Genomic DNA, 22653 nt, shown 5'->3' on the forward strand with positions numbered 1-22653 from the left:
AAAAAAATAAAAAAAAGAAGAGAAATAGGCTGGGCGCTGTGGCTCACACGTGTAATCCCAGCACTTTGGGAGGCCGAGACGGGCAGATCACGAGGTCAAGAGATCAAGACCATCCTGGCCAACACGGTGAAACCCTGTCTCTACTAAAATACAAAAATTAGCTGGGCATGGTGGCACTGGCCTGTAGTCCCAACTACTCAGGAGGCTAAGGCAGGAGAATTGCTTGAACCTGGGAGGTGGAGGTTGCAGTGAGCCAAGATCGTGCAACTGCACTCCAGCCTGGAAACAGAATGAGACGTCATCAAAAAAAAAAAAAAAAAAAAAAGAAGAAGAAGAAGAAGATGACAAAGAAGAAGAGAAATAAACTTTTCTCAAATATTTTATCAGTAAAAAATTATCTTGATACTAAAAAATCAGAAAAAATACATAAAAATACCCTCTAACATCAATGTTACTCAAGAGCGTATGTGCAAATCCCAAAAGAAAATATTAGCAAACTAAATCCAGCAATAGTAACATTGGGATTTAGGTCCCAAAGCAAAGTTAGTTTACCTTTAGGAAAATCAAACAAACAAGGTGCTTCACCTCATTAACCAAATAAGGCTAACATCTATTTGATTATATAACCAGATGCAGGAAAAACATCTGACAAAATTCAACATCCATTCTTAATATTTCTCAGAAATGTAGCAATAACAAAGTACATTGTTAACCTATTTAAAAATGTACAACACCTTACAGTTAACATCATACTAGTCATAAAGGCTGAATGATTTCCTCTTAAGATCAGTAACAAGATAAATATTTTTTTCTGCCTTTATTCATTCTATTCATCATTGTAACAAAGGTTCTATAGTCAGTCTACAGAGCAATTCAAAGGAACAAAAGTCAGTGATTGAAATGGAAGAAGGAAAACTGGCTTTATTCACAGATGACATTATCGTATGTGTAAAAATTCTTAAGAAATTTAAAGACAATCTATAGTAACTGATAAGTGAATCTAGTCAGGTTATGAGACAAGAACAATGTACAAAATGTATGTGTATTTCTACATGACAGGAACACTTACAAATTGAAATTAAAAATCAGTATCTGTTACAGTAGCATAAAAATAAATAGTTAAGAACAAATTAAACAAAATGTGTGCAAGATTCATAAGACTGAAGATGCTAAACAATTGCCAGAGAGAAATATAAAATGATGTAATGAAAGGGTGTAAAGTGTTCAAGGATTTGAAGACTTTACTTTTCCTTAAAATCATCTCCAGAGTCAAATATATTCCAATCAAAATCTTACCAGGCATTTTTATAGATATCGACAAGCAGTATTTAAAATATATATGCGGTGGGATTTACATAGAATGGAAATAACAAGATTGCTCTGAAAAATAACAAATTTGAAAGAATTGTATTATCAAATTTCTTTTTTTTTTTTTTTTTTTCCCAACAAAAGCAGCTTGATTTTATTGCGGGGAAGCTAGGAAGGAATAGGACAACTGAGGTTCTCCACAGGAGCACCATTGCCCAGCATGACTGCCAAGTCCCAGGTCTGTCTGGAAGCCAGGGGAGGATCAGCATCCTGCCCCCTTTGGTCCATCCTGTGGGCTGTGGGGACCAGGTCCCTACTACTCGAGGCCAAGGTAGGAAACAGTCTTTCCTGTTTTCTTGAGGGCTGCAAGCAGAGTGTCCACGCTGGGCTCAGATTCAATGCAGATCTCCTTGTTGGGCAGGTCAGTGTCATACTTAACTCCTCCAAGCTTATCAAGGACCCGGGAGACAGTTTCAGCACAGCTTCCACAGGTCATGTCCATGGAGAACACGTGCTTCGGCATAACTGAGGCAGCGGCAGCGTGGTGGCGGTGGCAGCAGCGCCTCTCTGGGCTCCTATCAAATTTCAATTATTGTACAAAGCTATGGTAACAAGGTACAGTATTAGCCTGAATTTAGATGTATAGGTTATAAAACAAAATATCCAGAAACAAATTTACACATGTAAGCTCAGTTGATTTTCAACAGAGTAGCTAGAGTGACACAGTGGAGGGATTGGTTCTTTCAAAAAATGATGCCACAACAATTTATATTATCTGGGAAATAATAATTAGCTTTGATTCTGTCCTCAGACCAACCACAAAAAAATTAACTTGAAACAGATCACAGGCCAAAAGTAAAAATTTAGGATGTGTAACTTCTAGAGAAAAACAGAGTAGAAAATTTTTGCAACCTTGGCGTAAGCAAAGATAGGCCAAAAAAAGCATGACATATTTTTCTTTTAACTTTTGTTTAAAGAAAATACTTCTGCTCTTCAAAGGATGCTGTCAGAAAAAAAGCAAGCCAGACTAAGAGAAAATATTGAGTATTTTATGCAATAAAGTCGAAAAATAAGACAGCTGATTATCCCTTTTTGAAATAATAAAAAATTAAAACTTGCCAAAAATTAATCTTTTAATATCCTGAGATAATAATAGTGATAATATTTGTTGTAATAGTAGTAGTAGTAAATTAAATAGAAGTTTATCAATTATGGAAAGCTGAGAACCACCTTAATTGCTTGTTCCTTTCATGAAAATTCCACTTTAAAATACCTGCCAAAAAACAGATCGTTAAACACTGTTTGGGTGTTATGACTATTGCATTATGAGAGAAAACACAAAGTTTATTTGGTTAAATATTTTTCCAGTCATGTAAAGTGTGCTCACTTTCTTTTTCTTTTTTTTTTTTTTTTTTTTTTTTTTTTTTTTTTTGAGATGGAGTCTCCCTCTGTCGCCCAGGCTGGAGTGCAGTAGCGCAATCTCGGCTCGCTGCAAGCTCCGTCTCCTGGGTTCATGCCATTCTCCTACCTCAGCCTCCCGAGTAGCTGTGACTACAGGCGCCCACCACCATGCCCGGCTAATTTTTTTGTATTTTTAGTAGAGACAGGATTTCACCATATTAGCCAGGATGGTCTCGATCTCCTGACCTCGTGATCTGCCCACCTTGGCCTCCCAAAGTGCTGGAATTACAGGCGTGAGCCACCGTGCCCAGCCAGTGTGCTCACTTTCACTTAAATTCCTCTAATTAAATAATGCTTAAATTCTTCTGATTAAATTGTGTGCCTACACATAATTTAAAGAAGAAATATTTTATTATTAAAATAATTTTATATTACTCAATTAACTTACTATTAAAAAATTATTTTAACAAAACCCTGGCCATCCTCCTCCCTACTGCATTTTCGTGGACACTAGCCTGCCATCAGTCACTCTGAGTCATGGACCTGACAGCTCTCATCTCCTGCACTTTGGAGCACATGAGATCTAGAATGCTGAGAGGTAGAAGACTTCTCTTCCTCTCTAACCCTCTCACCACTGATTTGCCCGTAGTTCCTAGCCTTCCAGCTCATACCAATTATACGTGTCCTTGTTTGAACATGAAATGTTGATGAGACCCATGTCTATAATATAAGCACCGAGGCAGGTGAAGGTCTCCTGCCCAATTTCCCATACACTCCATGGGTTGTACATGGCTGCTTCCTTCCCTATCACATCTGTGACATGTGAACTACATTTGCTCATCCTCCTCATTTCATGAAGAGAAATTCTGAAACAGTATTCTGTATGTGCCTCTTGATTATGTTATTAGTGATCTTGAAACTCCTCAGCAGGTTCTCCATAACCAGATGGCTAGGCAGGGTAACCTGCTGACAACCTAGGCCTGTAGGCAATAGACTGACCTCTCAACACAGGACCTTGTCTCACCAGCCTTTTGCTAGTCAGGACCTGGCTCAGAGTATCGCAGATAGTGACAAGCAGTATCTAAAATGTATATGCAGGCCAGGTGCAGTGGTTCACGCCTGTAATCCCAACACTTTGGGAGGCCAAGGAGGGCGGATCACCTGAGGTCGGGAGTTCGAGACCAACCAGACCAACATGAAAAACCCTGTTTCTACTAAAAATACAAAATTAACAGGGTGTAGTGGTGCATGCCTTAATCCCAGCTACTCGGGAGGCTGAGGCAGGAGAATCACTTGAACCCAGGAGATGGAGGTTGTGTTGAGCCGAGATCGCACCATTGCACTCTAGCCCGGGCAACAAGAGCAAAACTCTGCTTCAAAAAAAAAAAAATTGTATATGTAGGCTGGACGCGTGGCGCATGCCTGTAGTCCCAGCTATTTGAGAGACTGAGGCAGGAGAATTGCTTGCGCCCGGGAGGCAGAGGTTGCAGTGAGCTGAGATCACACCACTGCACTCCAGCTCTGGGCAACAGAGCAAGACTCTGTCTCAAAAATAATAAAATAATAAAATGCATATGCAATGGGATTTACATGCAATGGGAACAACCAAGATTGCTTTGAAAAGGAACAAATTTGAAAGCATTACATTATCAAATTTCAATTATTTTATAAATTGATGGTAACAAAGTGTAGTATTTATCTCAAAATAGATGTGTAGGTTACGGGACAAAATGTGCAGAAACAAATCTACACATGTAAGATTAGTTGATTTCACAAATACAGACCTCAAAAGAGAAAGCACTCTGCTGGGCACGGTGGCTCATGCCTGTAATCCCAGCACTTTGGGAGGCCCAAAGTGGGCAGATCACTTGAGGTCAGGAGTTCAAGACCGACTTGGCCAACGTGGTGAAACCCCGTCTCTACTAAAAATACAGAAGTTAGCCAGGAGCAGTGGCATGTGCCTGCAGTCCCAGCTACTTGGGAGGCTAAGGCAGGAGAATCGCTTGAACCCAGGAGGTGGAGGTTTTAGTGAGCCAAGATTGCACCACTCCACTCCAGCCTGGGCAACAGAGTGAGACTCTGTCTCAAAAATAATAATAATAATAATAAATTAAATTTTAAAAAAAGAGAGAAAGCACCCTTAGTCAACGACTGCTCACTAGACATGATGGCCAATGTGAAATGTGAGTGGCCTCTATGAGGCAGAAACGATTCTATAGAGAATGTATAAATGAGGCAGCCCATAGTTGAGAAGAGTGCTTTTAATAGTTTTAATGAGGCATCGTCAAAGTGTAAAATTTTAGGTTCTTGCAAATGTATGTGCGTATGAAACCATCACATAATTAAGACAAAAAACATATCCTGTACCCCAAAAGTTGCCTCATGCTCTTTAATAATCCTCACCTCCCCTTTTCTGTCCCCATCTCCAGAAGACCATTGCCACTATGGGTTAGTTTGCATTTCCTGGAATCTTATATAAATGGAATCATACAGTACTATTTTTAAACATCTGTATTGAGGTATAATTTACTGTATTGAGGTACAATTAATATAAAATTTAATAATTTTAGTAAATTTGTACAGTGTAGAGCTACCACCACATCTAAGTTTAGAATATTTCTACCACCACAGAAATTGCCTCCATGCCCATTTACAACTACTGAGCCCTGGGCAAAAATCTGTTCTGTTTCTCTATAATAAATTGTTCTAGACATTTCACATCAGTAGAATCATATAATATGTAGTGTTTTCAGCCTGGCTTCTTTCACTTAGCTTAATGTTTCTAAGGTTCATCAATGTTGGAGGATGTATCTCTGCCAGTTAATTGTGAAAGAAAATACCATTTTAGGCTGGGCATGTAGGTAGCTCACACCTGTAATCTCAGCACTTTGGGAGGCCGAGGTGGGCAGATTACCTGAGGTCAGTGTAAGAGTTAAAGAGGAAAGAAACATGAAAAGCAGCTCAATAGTCAAAGACAGGTTTATTTTGTTGAGCCACTTTTCATGTTTCTTTCCTCTTTCTTTAATTCTTACATTCAAGAGTTTGAGACCAGACTGGCCAACATGGCAAACTCCATTTCTTACTAAAAATACAAAAATGAGCCAGGCATGGTAGCAGGTACCTATAATCCCAGCTACTCAGGAGGCTGAGGCAGGGAGAATTGCTTGAACCTGGGAGGCGGAGGTTGCACTGAGCCGAGATCATGCCACTGCACTCCAGCCTGGGTGATGGACCCAGATTCCATAACAAAGAAGAAAGAAAGACAGAAGGAAGGGAGGAAGGGAGGGAGGGAGGGAGGGAGGAAGGAAGGAAGGAAGGAAGGAAGGAAGGAAGGAAGGAAGGAAGGAAGGAAGGAAGGAAGGAAGGAAGGAAGGAAGGAGGGAGGGAGAAAATAAAGTACCATTGTAAAGTATACCCCTTTTATCTATCAGTTCATGTAGTAGGCTACATAATGGCTGTCTGAAGGTGTCAGGTCCTAATACTTGTAAATATTATCTTTTTTGCATGATAGGTCTTTGCAGATATAATTAAAAATACTAAAATTAAGGGATTATCCTCAAATCATCCATGTGGTCCCCAAATGGCATCACAGGTTTCCTTGTAAGAGGGTCAGAGGGAGATTTGAGTCACACAGAACATGGCAGAATCTCAGGAATGAGACTGAGTGGTAAAAGCCAGAAACAAAGAGCAGAAGGTGACAGAGGTAGAGAGTACAGTGATGTGACTACAAGTCAAGGAATGTCGGAATGTTGGCAGCCAACAGCAGTGGGAAGAAGCAAAGACCTGATTCTTCCGTAGAGGGAGTGCAGCCCTGCGGACATCTTGGTTTCAGACTTCTGGCCTCCAGAACTGTGAGGGAATCAATTTCTATTGTTCTAAGCCACAAAGTGTGTAGTGATTTTTTATGGCCGCCTACTAATATAATTCACCAACTGATGAGCATTTGGAATGTTTCAGGATTTTGGCTATGATGACCAATGCTGTTATGAATATTCGCATGCACGTCTTTTGGGGGACACAGGCTTTCGTTTATCTCGGATAGATATCTAGGAGTGGAATTGCCAAGTCATATGGTAAATCCATGTTTAACACTTTAAGAAGCCACCAGTCTTTCTTCCAAAGTGGCTGTGCAATTTACATTCCCACCAGCAAAATACGAGGGGTCCTGAATCCCCAGACCATTATCAACCCTTGGAGATTCCTTTTTGTTGTATTATACCCGCTTTGGTGAGTGTAAAGTGGTTTCTCGTTGTGACTTGCCCTAATTGTTAATGACACTGAACGCCTTTATGTGGGTATGTTAGCCACTTGCACACATTCTTCAGTAGAACGTCCAGTCAAAATTTTACCCACTTTTAATAAGGCTGTTTTTCTTCTTATTCTTGAGTTGTAAGGGCTGCTGTTTTGTGGGGTGTTTTTTTTTAAGTAGACATTATTTTTAAAAGAAGTTTTACCTTCATAGAAAATTTGAGCAGAAGGTATTGCTATTTCCCAGGTACCTCTGACCCCCACACATAAATGGTCTCCCCCTTCATTATCAACACTCTCTACCAGAGTGGTACATTTTTTTACAATTGATGAACTTGATGAACCTTCATTGACACATCATTAGCACTCGAAGGCTATAGTTTACATCAAGGTTCCCTCTTAGCGTTATGCACTATATTGATAAATGTATAACATGGACCCACCAATATAGCATCATGCAGAGGAGTTTTACTGCCTTAAAAAAAAAAAAAAAAAAAAAAAAACACCTTCTGTGCTGCATCCATTTACCCCTCCCTCTCCGCTAACTCCAGGTAACTACTGATCTTTAACTGTTTCCTTAATTTCGCCTTTTCCTGAGTGTCATTGAGTGTCATATAGTTGAACTCATACAGTATGGAGCCTTTTAAGATTGGTTTATTTCACTTAGTAGTATGCATGGTGTTTCTTTCATATATTTACACGGTGTGACATTTAATCTTCCAATCCAAAAACATAAAATGTCTTTCCATTAAATTTTATATTCTTTTATTCTTCTTAGCCATGTTTATAGTTTTCTCAGTGCAAGTCTTTCACTTTTTTTTTTTTTTAACTGCCAAGGGCTTTATTTTTCCAACATAACCACTGTGCCATTACCATACCTTTTAAAATTAACAAGCATTTCTTAAGATCAAATAATACCCAATACATATTCAAATTTCTCAAAAATATCTTTTTATACATCATTTGTATGAATCAAGATCCTAACAAGGTACATCCATTTAGTATTCTCTTACATCTCTTTTTATTTATTAACAGTCTCTCCTCTCATTTTTTTTAACTTTATAACATGCATTCCTATACACCTTTTTATTTTATGGCTATTTTATTTCTGGATTTCATTTTCAAATTCTTTATTGCTGTTATATAAAAATAAATAAAATTGTTGTTTATGTATTTGTCCCATATTTTATAGCCTTGCTGAATTTATTGTTTTTTACCTCTAGTAGTTTTTTGGGTTTTTGTTTTGTTTTGTTGGTGGTGACAGTAGTGTTGTTTTGTCTTTCACAGTTATGATTGCCTTTGCAGATGTTTTAAGATTTTCTGCATATAGAATTATATCAGCTGTGAATAAAGCGTTTAACATCTTCCTTTCCAAACTGAATGCTTTTACACTTTTGCCTAATGGCACTGGCTAGAACTTGTACTTCATGGTTAAATAGAAGTGACAAAAACAAGGATTTTAGTCATTTTCCCAATTGTAGTGGGAAACGTTTTTTGTTTTTTGTTTTACTATTACATATGAAATAAGGTGAAGGCATTTTGCAGATGTCCTTTATTTCATATGCGTTTAAATATATTTTCACTTGATATAGAATTATAGGTTGACCTGTTTTTTCTTTCAGTATTTTAACAATGTTTCTCCATTGTCTTCTATCTTTCATTATTACTGTTGAGAAATCTGCTCTTATCCTTCTTTGTTTCTCTGTACATAATGTGGCTTTCAGCTCTAGATGCTTTTAAAACTTTATTTTTATTACCTATTTTGAATACTTTAATTTTAATGTGTCTTTGTGTCATTTTATTCATCTTTCTTGTTTTGGAGGTTTGTTGAGCTTGTATCTGTGAGATTCTAGTTTCCAACAAATGTTTTACCATTATTTATTGACATAGTTTGTTCTGCTGCACACAGGGGACTCCAATTATACGTATATTTTCTGTTACTTTCTTTCACAGGCTTATTGACCGTATGTATATTTTTAGACTATTATACTTGTTTTGTGTTGGATAGATTATATTAGGGTGTTTTTAAGTTTCCCAATCTTTTCTACTATAATGACTAACCTGTTAATCTCATCCAGTGAAACTTTCATCTCAGATACTGTCATGTTCATTATTAAAAGTTTAATTAAAAATTTTTCATAGCTTCCATATATTTATTTGTCTTTTAAGACATATAAAATGCAGTTCAGTAATTTAATGTCCTTATCTGTCAATTTGAACATCGGTGTCAGTTCTGGATTGGTTTTGATTGAATTTTCTCTTCAACATGAGTTACATTTTCACACACACACACACATTGATCAGTTCTCTGTTGAATACATGGGGATACTCTTTACAGAACCGTAAAGTTGTCTGTGCAAGTCTCTGCTTTTGGCTACTCTGTCCTACAAACTTTAGCTACATTGGTCTTTCTGGATTCTCACCTCTGTCCTCTGGTTCATGCAGTCCAGCAGATTATACCCGAGTTCCCTTTCTATGTTTAATGGTCTGAATACTCTCTCAAGGCAAAGAGCTAGAACATCGATAAGTTTTACCTTGTTTATTTTCCATTTCAGAGAGATCAATGTCCTTTGTTGCCTTGTGTCCAATAACTTAAAAATACTCTATCTGATTTTTTGACTGTTTCAGACTGGAGGGTAAAATTGATCCCTGTTACCCCATCTTTTCTGGAAGAAGGGATCCTTCACTGAGTTGTTTTGAAGTGTAACCAAAAAATAATAATGCTTTGTGTATGCTCCATTTAAATTTTCTATTTGCAATCCTTAACAAAAAGATGCATTGATACACAATCCAGCGTAAGCACTTTCGTTTAATTCTAAATTCTAACTCCACCAGCCTTCCAGTATTATCCAGCCTCACTCACACTGGCTTTTGCCATATTTCTGCCTGATCTATCTCTGAGGAATTTGTTTGTCATTTCAGTACCTACATAACCTGGTGAAAAATACTAAGGCTTTTCACCTGCAGGAGACAAGATAAACAGCAGTTAATGCAACGTGTCTTCTAGAAAACAGAGAAAATAGCGATTAATGCAACATGTGTTCTTCTAGAAAACAACTATCTTACACTGATAATATTTGTTCAATTATTCATGTCTGCTTTTCATTTTAAATTTAATATTTTCTAAGGGAAGTGTCATGGACATATTTGTATGAATTTGCATATTATCTCTTTGTACTCAATGAGAGAAGTTCTGTAAATTCAATGATAGATGGTCTGTGAGCCAGTCATGGGTTATTTGATGATCTGATTTGTGGCAGGTCTGAGAGATTAGTGACGTAAAATTTAGGTGCGGTCCTGGAGATTTGTGTGTTCAGGTAAGGATGTTTGTGTGGAGACTGACACGTGGCCCATTAAGTCAGAAATTGGAAGGTATCTATGGTCAATAATGAGGAATCTTTGCAGTGAATGATGGGGGGACTATGGGGTAAGTTATAGGGCTTTGGGGTTAATAATCAGGTGTATGATTAATTATTATAGGGTCAGTGATAAGTCTCTGTGGCTTCAGTGGTGGGAGTCAGTGGATCCATGAGCAGACGCTGAGGGATGAGTGACAGAGGACTGCGGTATTAGAAATGAGGTTTTTCTGGAGTCAGCAACTGTGTTCCCTAGATGTGTCATCTAGAAGAGGTATGAAATCTGGGTCTGTGATCTGGGGTCTCCAGCCTCAGGATGTGGGGTTTTGCATGTCAGTGATGTGTGGCAGTGATATGAGTCTGTGAGTTGGCTAACATGTGGTCTCTAAAGCTAGTGATACGGTCTCTGGGGCCAATAACAGAGGTCTAGAGAGTCAGCAATGGGAGTACTGTGGGCTCAGTAATGGAAATTCTATAGTTTGGTGATCTGTAGAAAAAACCATGGTGAATCTCTGAGCTGATGATAGTGCATCTGTGGCTTTAAGGATAAGTGATGTTTGTATTAGGCTGTTCTTGCAACGTTATAAAGAAATCCCTGAGATAGATTCATTTATAAGAAAAGAGGTTTAATTGGCTCATGGTTCTGTAGGCCATACGGGATGCATAGTGTTGGCATCTGCACGGCTTCTGGGGAGGCCTCTGGGAGCTTTTTCTCATGGTGGAAGGTGAAGTGATAGCAGGCACATCACCTGACAACATGGCAATAGCAGAAGCAAGACAGAGTTGGGGGAGGTGCCACACACTCTTAAACAATCAAATCTCATGAGAACTCACTCACTATCATGAGGATAGCACCAAGCCACGAGGAATCCACACCTAGGACTCAAACACCTTCCACCATGTCCCACTTCCAACATTGGAGATTACATTTCAACAAAATATTTGGAGGAACAAATATCCAAACTATGTCAGTGTTGCTTTCTACCTTTTGTATTACCACCTGGATCAGTATTAGATGCAAGCTTTATGCAGACAGCAGGTGGAAACTTATACAATTCACATAAAATGAGAGCAATTCCCTGAAGGTGACTCAGCTATAAGATGTCAACAGCCATCATACCCAGAGTGTCCCAGACCTAAAAGGGGCTGAAAGAGGGAAGCTGTACCCCACACCGTGAACTAACACAGACAATATGATTTTAAATGTGGAAAACCCAAAAGAATGATTGCAATATCACTGCAACCAACCATAATAATTAGTAAAATAGCAAGCTGTAGAATTAACCTATGAAAATCAATACTCTGGACATATATAAAGAAATAGAACATATAATGGAAAAGAATTCTCCATTTACAGTCACTAAATAGGTATGTAAACAGATAAAAGGCTTAGGCACAAATATATCAAGAAAGGACCAGCATTAAGATACAATTTTGCTTTATTTATATTCTTGGAAAACTGCATAAACTGAATGTAATCATGGGAAATATCACCAAACTGAAGTTGAAGAAATATTGCACAAAATAACCAGACAGAACTTTTCAAATGTGTGAAAGTCATGAAATAAAATGAAAAGCCGAAGAACTGTTTTTTAGTAAAGAAGTCTAGAGAGACATGATAACCAAATAAAATGTGTGATTCCTGATTGAATCATGGGGATCCAGATATATAAAAATAAAAGTAAATCACTCACAAAGGACAAAAAAAAGTCAATAATGCATTAAATAAACTTATTGAATCATTGAGAAATTTCTTGGCCCTGGGGAGAAAAAAATCCTCATTTTTAGTGGATACATAAATTCAGGTTAAAATATCATGCTGTTTAAAATTTGCCTTCAAAGTTGTTGAGAAATGAAATGTGCATGCACTTTATTTTTATTTATTTATTTATTTATTTATTTATTTATTTATTTGAGACAGAGTCTTGCTCTGTCACCCAGGCTGGAGTGCAGTGGCATGATCTCAGCTCACTGCAACCTCTGCCTCCCAGGTTCAAGCGATTCTCCTGCCTCAGCCTCCTGAGTAGCTGGGATTACAGGCAAGCACCACCATGCCTGGCTAATTTTTGTATTTTTAGTTGGTCAGGCTAGTCTCAAACTCCTGACCTCATGATCACCCACCTCGGCATCCCAAAGTGCTGGGATTACAGGCATGAGCGACCGCACCCAGCCTGTACGTGCACTTTTTAAAGAGGTAAAAACATTGTTTTTCAATAAGAGGTTCCAAAACACATAAAGTCTCAAAAGACACAAATATAAACTTGAATAAGTGGAAGGATGTAGCCTGTCCGAGGTTCTCCAGATTTAAGCTCTAAAGTGAAGACTAAGGCCCTCATTATTTATGAAGGATGTGTTCCAGATAAAACCAGCAAGAGAAGTGAAGCAGGATAAGAAAGGGGAACCAAGCCAGTGGACAATCTCTGGCCAAAATACCATCGTTAGCAGTTTTCAGGCTTGGACTGCAGGGAGCACTAGTGTATAAGTCTGGCCACGGAGTCTTCTGACCTTGTGCACCTGGTTTTCTTTGCTTTTTGAATTTCATTGGCAAATGGTCTTTCCAAAGCTGGGATTAAACATCCTGCCCTTTCACTTTCTACATAAACTGTGCAATTCACAGCAATGTGGCTCCATTTGCTTGGAGATAGGATTGTAATGAACCTCACAGAGGGTAAAAGGGATGGAGTATTTCTAGTCAAGCTCTGATTTTCTAAGTCCTGGAATAGGAGTATATATCTCAATGTTTTTTAAGTAAATTAATACATTGAATGCAATTCTACCCCATGGTGGTTGGAATAACGCCCTCCAGAGATGACCTTTTCCTTGGAACCCATGAATATGTTATGTTAAAAGACAAAGGGAAGTTAATGTTACAAGTGGAATTAAGCTTACTAATCAGCCAATTTAAAGAGGTTATTATGGGCCGGGCACGGTGGCTGACACCTGTAATCCCAGCACTCTGGGAGGCCAAGGCAGGCATATCACCTGAGGTCAGGAGTTCGATACCAGCCTGACCAACAAGGTGAAATCCGTCTCTACTAAAGATACAAAAAATTAGCGGGGAGTGGTGATAGGTGCCTGTAATCCCAGCTACTTGGGAGGCTGAGGCAGTAAAATCGCTTGAGCCTGGGAGGTAGAGGTTGCAGCGAGCTGAGATTGTGCCACTGTACTCTAGCCTGAACAACAAGAGCAAAACTCTGTCTGAAAAAAAAAGAAGGAAAAAGAAAAGATTGTTCTGGATTATCTTGGTTGACCCAATGTAATCATAAAGATCTTTTAAATGTGGAGGAAGGCAGAAGAGTCCATGTCCTATGATGTGATGTGAGAAAGACTTGACTAGACATTGGTGGCTAGACCAAAGATGGAAGGGGTCATGGGCCAATGCATGCCAGCAACATCTCGCTGATGGAAGAGGGGAAAAGAAGAGTCTTCTCTAGAACAATATCAAAATATCAGGAACATAATAAAATATTTTTAGAAGTCTCTGTAGTGTAGTATTGGTGCAGGAATGGACACATAGACAAACTGAATAGAATAAAATATCATGATATAGATTCAAATGCATGTGGAAATGTAGTATATAATAAGGAGGACAGCTTAATTAACTGTGTAAAGGATATCTTTGTACTAGTGGTATTTGGTTAATTGTACATTCCTTAGGAAAAAGATAAAATTGGGCACATGCCTCACAATAACACCAACATAAACTCCAAATGGGTTAAAGATCTAAATTTTAAAAAAGAAATTGCATAAATAGGTAAAAAATAATGGGTAAAATCCTCTAATCCTTGTTAGTAGGAGGACTCTGTACTATGAGTCAAATTCCAGTGGCAGTAAGTCAAAACATTCTTAAGTAGATCCTATTAAATATATATATATACACACACATATATGTATGTATGTATAATATATATACACACACATATATGTATATATATAAAATATATATATATATTTTAACTCAAGAAAAGTAGATGTTATATGACAAACTGAGAAAACTATTTACAGTCATGCCATGAAGAGTTAGTATTTTTTTTTAATTTATTATTTTTTTTGGGGGGTATATCTGAATTTTTTTTTTTACTTTAAGTTCTAGGGTACATGTGCATAATGTGCAGGTTTGTTACATGTGTATACTTGTGCCTTGTTGGTGTGCTGCACCCATCAACTCGTCAGCACCCATCAACTCGTCATTTACATCAGGTATAACTCCCAATGCAATCCCTCCCCCCTTCCCCCTCCCCCCTCCCCGTGATAGGCCCCCGTGTGTGATGTTCCCCTTCCCAAGTCCAAGTGATCTCATTGTTCAGTTCCCACCTATGAGTGAGAACATGCGGTATTTGGTTTTCTGTTCTTGCGATACTTTGCTGAGAATGATGGTTTCCAGCTGCATCCATGTCCCTACAAAGGACACAAACTCATCCTTTTTGATGGCTGCATAGTATTCCATGGTGTATATGTGCCACATTTTCTTAATCCAGTCTGTCACTGATGGGCATTTGGGTTGATTCCAAGTCTTTGCTATTGTGAATAGTGCCGCAATAAACATACGTGTGCATGTGTCTTTATAGCAGCATGATTTATAATCCTTTGGGTATATACCCAGTAATGGGATGGCTGGGTCATATGGTACTTCTAGTTCTAGATCCTTGAGGAATCACCATACTGTTTTCCATAATGGTTGAACTAGTTTACAATCCCACCAACAGTGTAAAAGTGTTCCTATTTCTCCACATCCTCTCCAGCACCTGCTGTTTCCTGACTTTTTAATGATCGCCATTCTAACTGGTGTGAGATGGTATCTCATTGTGGTTTTGATTTGCATTTCTCTGATGGCCAGTGATGATGAGCATTTTTTCATGTGTCTGTTGGCTGTATGAATGTCCTCTTTTGAGAAATGTCTGTTCATATCCTTTGCCCACTTTTTGATGGGGTTGTTTTTTTTTTTTTTCTTGTAAATTTGTTTGAGTTCTTTGTAGGTTCTGGATATTAGCCCTTGAGTTAGTATTTTTAACCTATAGTTTCTAAAATCAGAGGAAAAGTCAATCAACCTTGTAGAAAGAAGTGCATAAGATACAAACAAATCACGGAAAAGAATTGCTATTGGCCCTGAACTCAACCCTATTTCTAGGAATCATTTTTAAAGACTTATTTTCAAATATAAGAAAAGGTATACAGTTGACCCTTGGACAACATGAGTCTGAACTGTACACTTCCACTTATATGCTGATCTTTTTCAGCTGAACACAGATCAAAAACATGGTATTTGCAAGATGTGAAACCCACCTATACAGAGGGCTGACTTTTTGTAAAGGCAAGTTCTGAAGGGCTGACTGCAGGACTTGAGGACATGCAGATTTTGGTATAGTGGGCAGTCCTGGAACCAAACCCCAATATATACCGAGGGACAACTCTACTCACAGACCTATTCATTGTGGTATTATTGTAAGAGCAAACAGCAGAAAATTATTCAAAGGACCAAAAATTAGGAGTTGGTTGGATAATCTAAGGCACTTCAACACGGAGTATTATACAACTGTATAAAGAATGAAGAATTTATATACTACTATAGTACCATCTCAGGATATATTATAAAATTAAAAACATGAGGTCACAAAAGCTACACAGAGTATGCTACAATTTTACCTAAAAAAGGAGATGCGGCCGGGTGTAGTGGCTCACGCCTGTAATCCCAGCTCTTTGGGAGGCCAAGGCAGGCAGATCACAAGATCAGGAGTTTGAGACCAGCCTGACCAATATGGTGAAACCCCGTCTCTACTAAAAATATGAAAATTAGCCGGGCATGGTGGCGGGCTCCTGTAGTCCCAGCTACTGGGGAGGCTGAGGCAGGAGAATGGCTTCAACCCAGGTGTTGGAGGTTGTGGTGAGCCGAAATTGCACCACTGCACTCTAGCCTGGGTGACAAAGCGAGCCTCCATCTAGAAAAAAAAAAAGAGGCGTGTGTTTATGACTATGTTTATAGATGTTTAAAATTAAAAGAGCAATGGAGGATAAGTTGTAACATAATAAATGAAAGTCTATAGGAGTGAGATAGAAAACAGGGGTATGGAGAGGGAAGAGAAGTTGGGTGGGTGGCTGAATAAATCTGGTTTTAAACATTTGGTGTTGGAGGTGATTTATTTTTCTCAAATTCCTAATACAAGTTTAAGTTGTTTAAAGGCCCTGCTTTATACACACACACACACACACACATACACACACACACATATATACATATATATGTGTATATATATATATTCAATGAAACAAAGGAGTTTGTTAGTTTTTTAGAGATATCATAACAAAGTACCACAGATTGAGTGGCCTATATGGCAGAAATTTATTTTCTCAAAGTTCTGAAGGCCAGAGGTCTGAGATCAAGATGTCAGCAGTGTTGGTTTCTTCTAAGGGACTCTCTCCTTGGCCTATATGTAGCTATCTTCCTCCTTTGTCTTCACATGGTCTTTATGCTGTGTGTCTGTGTCCTAAAGCTCCTCTTCTAACAAAAGACCCAGTCATATTGGATTTGGACCCACCATAATGACCTCGTTTCTCCTCAGTTACCTCTTTAATGATCCAATCTCGAATACAGTAGCATTACGAGGTATATTGGAGGTTAGGACTTCAACACATGTATTGGAGTGAGAGGTGAAGGAAAGACACAGTTCAGCTCATAACATTATCCGTGAATGAGTGGAGTTGGTGCCTTTTGTGTAACTATAGAGAGAAGGAGGATTCCAAGTGGCAAGTGCACCCAGTAATGAGATTGTACCTGCCTGGTTGATACGCTTGAAGGATGAAAAGAAAATGCAGATGAGAGATGAACATTCCAAGTAACCAGTACACCTGGTAATCACACCGTACCTCCCTAAAGGACATGCCCCAGGGTTGAAAAGGGCATGCAAACGACATATATTCTCTGCGGGGCTGGGTGTTCTGCAAAAGCTGTGGTATGCCTTGGCTGAGACTGGCAGTGGTGAGTCATTTCAAATGTGGGGCACAAGATCAGGGGAGCTAGACCACTCCATCCCTCCCAAGTCCCCAGGCATTAAGAAAGGGGAGGGTCCTCAAATCCAGCCCAGCTCTGGTCTAGAATTTAAGGGGGAGGGGAAGCCGGGATAGAAAATGTTCATGCCTCAATCTGTGCCCCTTGTCTCTCTAGCACGCACCATGGACCCTTCATTCCTGCTGTCCTTTCCTTTGCTCCTGACTCTGTTGCCACCTTGTAGTGCTTGTCTTTGTAAATTAGTGCACCCCCAGACTGTTTACTGCGAGACGGATGTCGGTGAGTCTAGAGAAGCACCAGGGAAGTCTACCCAGGAGAGGGTCTCACCACTGGGGTATAGAACTGCGGAGCTGGGGGAGGTTTTAGGATGAGGGAATCTTAAGTCACTAAACCCCTATGTCCCCTGACCCATTTCTTCTTCCTTCAAGTCATAATTGTTGATATACTGGGACCAGGACAAATCACCAGAACTAGACGAAATTTCAAAGTCAACGTCACTCAGGTAAATCCAATAACCCCTTTCTTCTCGGCCCCTTCCCCAGAAATAAACAAGTCTCTCCAATCTGCTCTTGCTGAGGGAGTTGGTTTCTGGAGTCCAAGAACTTCTGTGAAAGTATACGATCGTAACCCCCTCCCCCTCCCCATCACAGGTACTGAAGGCTCCCAAGGGGACCTCTGAAATCCGTTATATCTACACACCTCGCAGACAGGAGGACTGTGGTTACACAGTGGTCAATTCTCACCAGTCACAATTACTTATTGCAGGTGAGCACTCCTATTTATGCACAGCACCTCCACCTCGTACCTCCCCCTGAAAGCACCATCTTTCTCCCCAACTCCAGCACCACCAAAGACCAAGCAAAAGCTCATTCTCCAGGGTCTGACAGATTCTTCCCAGGGAAACCCCGAACCAGCCAATCATGGCTGACTGTATCCGCCTTAGGGCTTCCTTACTTTCTGGGGCGTACTACGTATAAGTCATAGCATGTCCTTCCCAAGGGTCAACCCTCCCTGCTGCACTGACTCTCAGGCCATGCCCTCTGCTTGCCACAGGTTACCTGAGTAGGGGGAAGGTGTACTTCACAAGATGCCATCTGTTTTATTTTTGGTATCGGCTTACGCCACATCAGCAATTAGGTTTCCAGTCAGTGTACAACGCAGGATGTGACTGTCAAGTGAGTGGGCTCCTCAGCATGTGGGTTTGGTTTTTGTGATGCCTGGACACTGGTTCTTGCTGCCTGTCCCTGTTCCCAGATCCTTTTTGCTATCTCTGCCCTCTAACAGGCCTCTGCTCTCCCCTGCCTTCTTCCTATCCCAGGCCTTCCTGTTCCCTGCCCCGTCACTGTCCGAGGTAGCATCGCTCAGTACCCAGACCACTGGTGGTCTTATCTTTCTAGGATGGGGTATGTTAACAGGAGGTGGGAAGGGAATGCCAAAAAAGGCATCTTGTCCCCGCTTCGCCTCTAGATTCTGCCCTGCCTTCTCTGCTGGCGCAACTGCCCTGAACCTGATGTCACAGACTGTACATGGAAACAAGCAAACTGTGAGTACAGTATATGGCAAGGAGACGAGTCCCTGTTTTCCACGTGTGTTCCTTCGACATCTGGTCGGTGTGGGTGGACGAGAATTTCACTCCGGCCCTCAAATACAACTTCGCCAAACTCTTTGCTTACAACGATTCCTCCAAGCTCTTCACTTACGCCTTTACCATAGGTTTTAATATTCTCTTTCTTGATCTGGGTGATGTTGATAGAACTGGGTTCATTTTGTAAGCAATCATTGAGTTGTACGCTGAAATTTGGTTACTCTAAGCGCCTGTCGACCAATGAATGGATAAAGAAAGTGTGGTATATACACACTATAGATTACAACTCAGCCATAAAAAAGAATGAAATAATGTATTTTGTAGCAACTCGGATGGAGCTGGAGGTCATTATCCTAAGTGAAGTAACTCAGGGATGGAAAACCAAATATTGTATGTTCTCACTTATAACTGGGGGCTAAACTATGAGGACTCAAGGGTAAAAGAGTGATACAATGAACTTGGGGACTTTGGGGGAAAGGCTAGAAGGGGAGTGAGGGATAAAAGACTACATATGGGTACAATGTACGCTGCTCGGGTGACAGGTGTACTAAAATCTTGGAAATCACCACTGAAGAACATATCCATGTAACCAAAAACTACCTGTTCCCCAAAAACTATTCAAATAAATTAATTAAATAATAAAATTGTGGTTACTTTCTGCAAGTAGTGTATACATCAACAAAATTTACAAAATAAATCTGAGGCCAGCAAACCCCACCCTAGTGACAAATCCTCTTGATCTTCTGAGTTCTTCATTCACTCTTTGTCTCCCATTCATTTGGCAACTGCATGCCTGACATCAATGTTTTTCATGCCAAAGTTTCTTCCATCTCCTCATGCTACCAAAAGCAAAAGCTCTGGATATAGATAAAAGGATAGATCCAGAAAAACTAGAGGCTCGACTTGACATGCTCTGAACCTTCCCTAGAAGATTAGCTGAATCAATCATCACTGAAAGAGGGAGAAAGAATACTCCTTATTCCTGCAGAATCAAGACTCCACTGCAAATATTAAAAAAAAAAAATCATTCCCTGACAGAATAAAAGCCTGTGAATAGAAAACAAAACTTTTAGTTTTTATAAAAACACAAAGGACAACATTTCTAGGACTTGAAGACACAAAAGGCAAAGATGAAGAAAAATACTGATAAATGTGACTGCTGTAAAATAAAATACATTTTAAAAAAAAACAACTAAAAATACTATGAAAATATAAGAGGTAGACACACAAATCAGAATTGTAGAGGATTTGTAACTTTATAGTACACATACAGTCTGAACAATGAATGTTTTGAGGAATTGATTGAAATTTTCCTTTGAACAAAATTTACCAACTTAATTTTTTTTCAGATTTCTTCCAAAAACAATGTCTTTTCTCTTTATTTGATTTTTGGGAAAATTTTTATTTTTTATGTTTTTGGGTTTTTTTCTAGCTTGCAGTAATTTTAGATATACAAATAAAAGTGCCAAGGTGATTACACACAATTTCTGAATACCCTTTACCTAGCTTGCCCTAATGATAACATCTTATGTAACCATGATATGTTTGTCAAAACTAAGAGATTTAACATGGATACAATACTATTAACTAAATGACAGAGTCTTTTCAGATTTTTCAGATTTCTTTAGCTTTTCTTTTTTCCCTGTCCCAAATTCCAATTTTTTCCCTGTACCAAACTAATAGCAATTAGTTGTTCTGTTCCTTACTCTCCTCTGGTCTATTACAACTTCCGATTTTCTTTGTTTTTTTGTGACTTGATGATTTCAAAGAGGACTGTTCAGGTACCCTGTAGAACGTCCCTCCTTCAATTTGAATTTGTCTGCTATATTTTCATTATTAGAATGGGTCTACAGATTTGGGGAAATAATACCACAAAAAGGAAGTGCCTTTCTCATTGCATCTTATCATGGGTACATAACATCGATACGACATCATTACTGTTGTTAACTTTGATCACTTGGTTAAGGTGGTTTCTCTGCCTTAAAAGCCAGTATCTTTGCCTTTCTGTATTTTATTGTCCATGTCCTCCCCACCTTTTGTGTTAATTGGACAATGCAATTGAGAAACCCATATCTAGGCATTGGGATAGTCATTACTACCAGGATATCACTGCTTCCAGGCCATCTCAGTAGACAGAACTAGGAAATATATGTACAGATACTAACCAATTTAGACACACCTAGTTATAACTATTTCTATGTTTCTCTCTCTCTGTGTGTATATACACACACACACATACACATATATAGATACATATATACAGATATATCTGCATATATATACATACACACAGATATATATACACACACACATATATATCATACTGATATATCCCAGTGAAACAAGTAACACAGGGTTCATTGTTAGCCCTCAACCCCTGATTACTTGTACTTTTTTTCTGACAGTAAGAAATATGACTCCTATCTTATACAATTTATGTACTTATTTTTTCAACATTAGCATACATGCGTTTTCAGAATTGTCAGCATATGACCCTGTGAAAAATAAATGTACCAACTAGAACGTCAGGTTTAAATACAGTGTTTATATAAAACACTCAACTCCTTCAAACTCGAATGCACACAGTTCCTCCCCTGGGGCCCCAAAGGTTTCCAAGGGCACCTTATCTCACTCTGGAAGGGAAAAGCTTTGCAGGGGAGATGGTTCTCCTGGCACACACTCAGAAATCCCAGTGGATTTAAGTGCAGTGTAAAGAATAAAGACACTGTCTGATATTTATACACCTCTTGCCCCACCCCATTTATCCAGACTCTGCATTTCAGTCTTCCAATGAACAGGTCTTCCCATTTAAAATTCTCAGCATAAGATGGAGCTTCTGGCAAAGAATCGAGAATCTGGGTGGGCATAGTTTTGGTTTGTAGGCAGAAAGAGGCTGCATAATCCCTGCACAAATCATCCATCATCTCATCCTCCCTGGAGTTCAACCAACAACCTTAGAATCAGAGGAGGATTCCAGGACAGGAATACCTATAGAACAGGTGGAATAACTGGCACAGAGAGGTTTCCTGTGGCTACCATCTGGATTCTACAGACAATGGCACATGACTAGTGGAGTAAGCATCCATGAGGGAAGACCAGGGTGCCATCCAGGAGGCTTTCTCCTGCCAGGCACCAGAAAACTTGATGACCCAGAGACAGCCCAGCCAGAAACAGACTTGGGAAGAGCAGGGAGTGGGTGCCGCTGCAGTGAAGCTTCACCAAGTTGAGTGCTTTCTTTCTGAGAAACAGATCATCCAAAACAGACTGGGAGCTAAAGATAGAATTCTGTTTATCTGTAAAATGCCGTTAACACATCAGCTAGATGTATTTCCCAAATGCAGGGTGATCATTCTCTTATTTGAAGACATAAAGAGTGCTGAAGACTTGAGATAAAAGGTCACAGAAGTCATCTTCAATGGTTCATTAATAAATGCTATGGTGACTATTGATCTATTTCAAATACTTGTGGCATAAACAAAGCAGTTCACCTCTACAAAGTGGGAAAAATAAAGACCAGAATTCTATGTATGGAAATCATTCCCAATGTTTCCCCAAATAATATTATTTTAGAGGCTTTGAAAAAAATTATGTCTCAATAAATGGCACTTTAATTTTAATTTTTTTACAGTAAAAAGAGAGAAGAAATCAAGAACTTTATATGTTAAGTAGAAGGTCATCAGGTTTCTCTGAAAAATCTCCCTAAAATAACAAGTATTATAAAAGTCAAAAGTTATCTGAGCCATCTTTGCAGG

General features: G+C 39.2%; 1 pseudogene; it reads right to left on the minus strand.

The window, feature by feature from the left end:
* Nucleotides 1-1418: 1418 nt before the first annotated feature.
* LOC135968947 (copper transport protein ATOX1 pseudogene) lies at nucleotides 1419-1869 on the minus strand (annotated as a pseudogene).
* Between the last annotated feature and the right edge of the window lie 20784 nt (nucleotides 1870-22653).

Source organism: Macaca fascicularis, chromosome 20 (assembly GCF_037993035.2).
Source record: "Macaca fascicularis isolate 582-1 chromosome 20, T2T-MFA8v1.1".
Taxonomy (NCBI): Eukaryota; Metazoa; Chordata; class Mammalia; order Primates; family Cercopithecidae; genus Macaca; species Macaca fascicularis.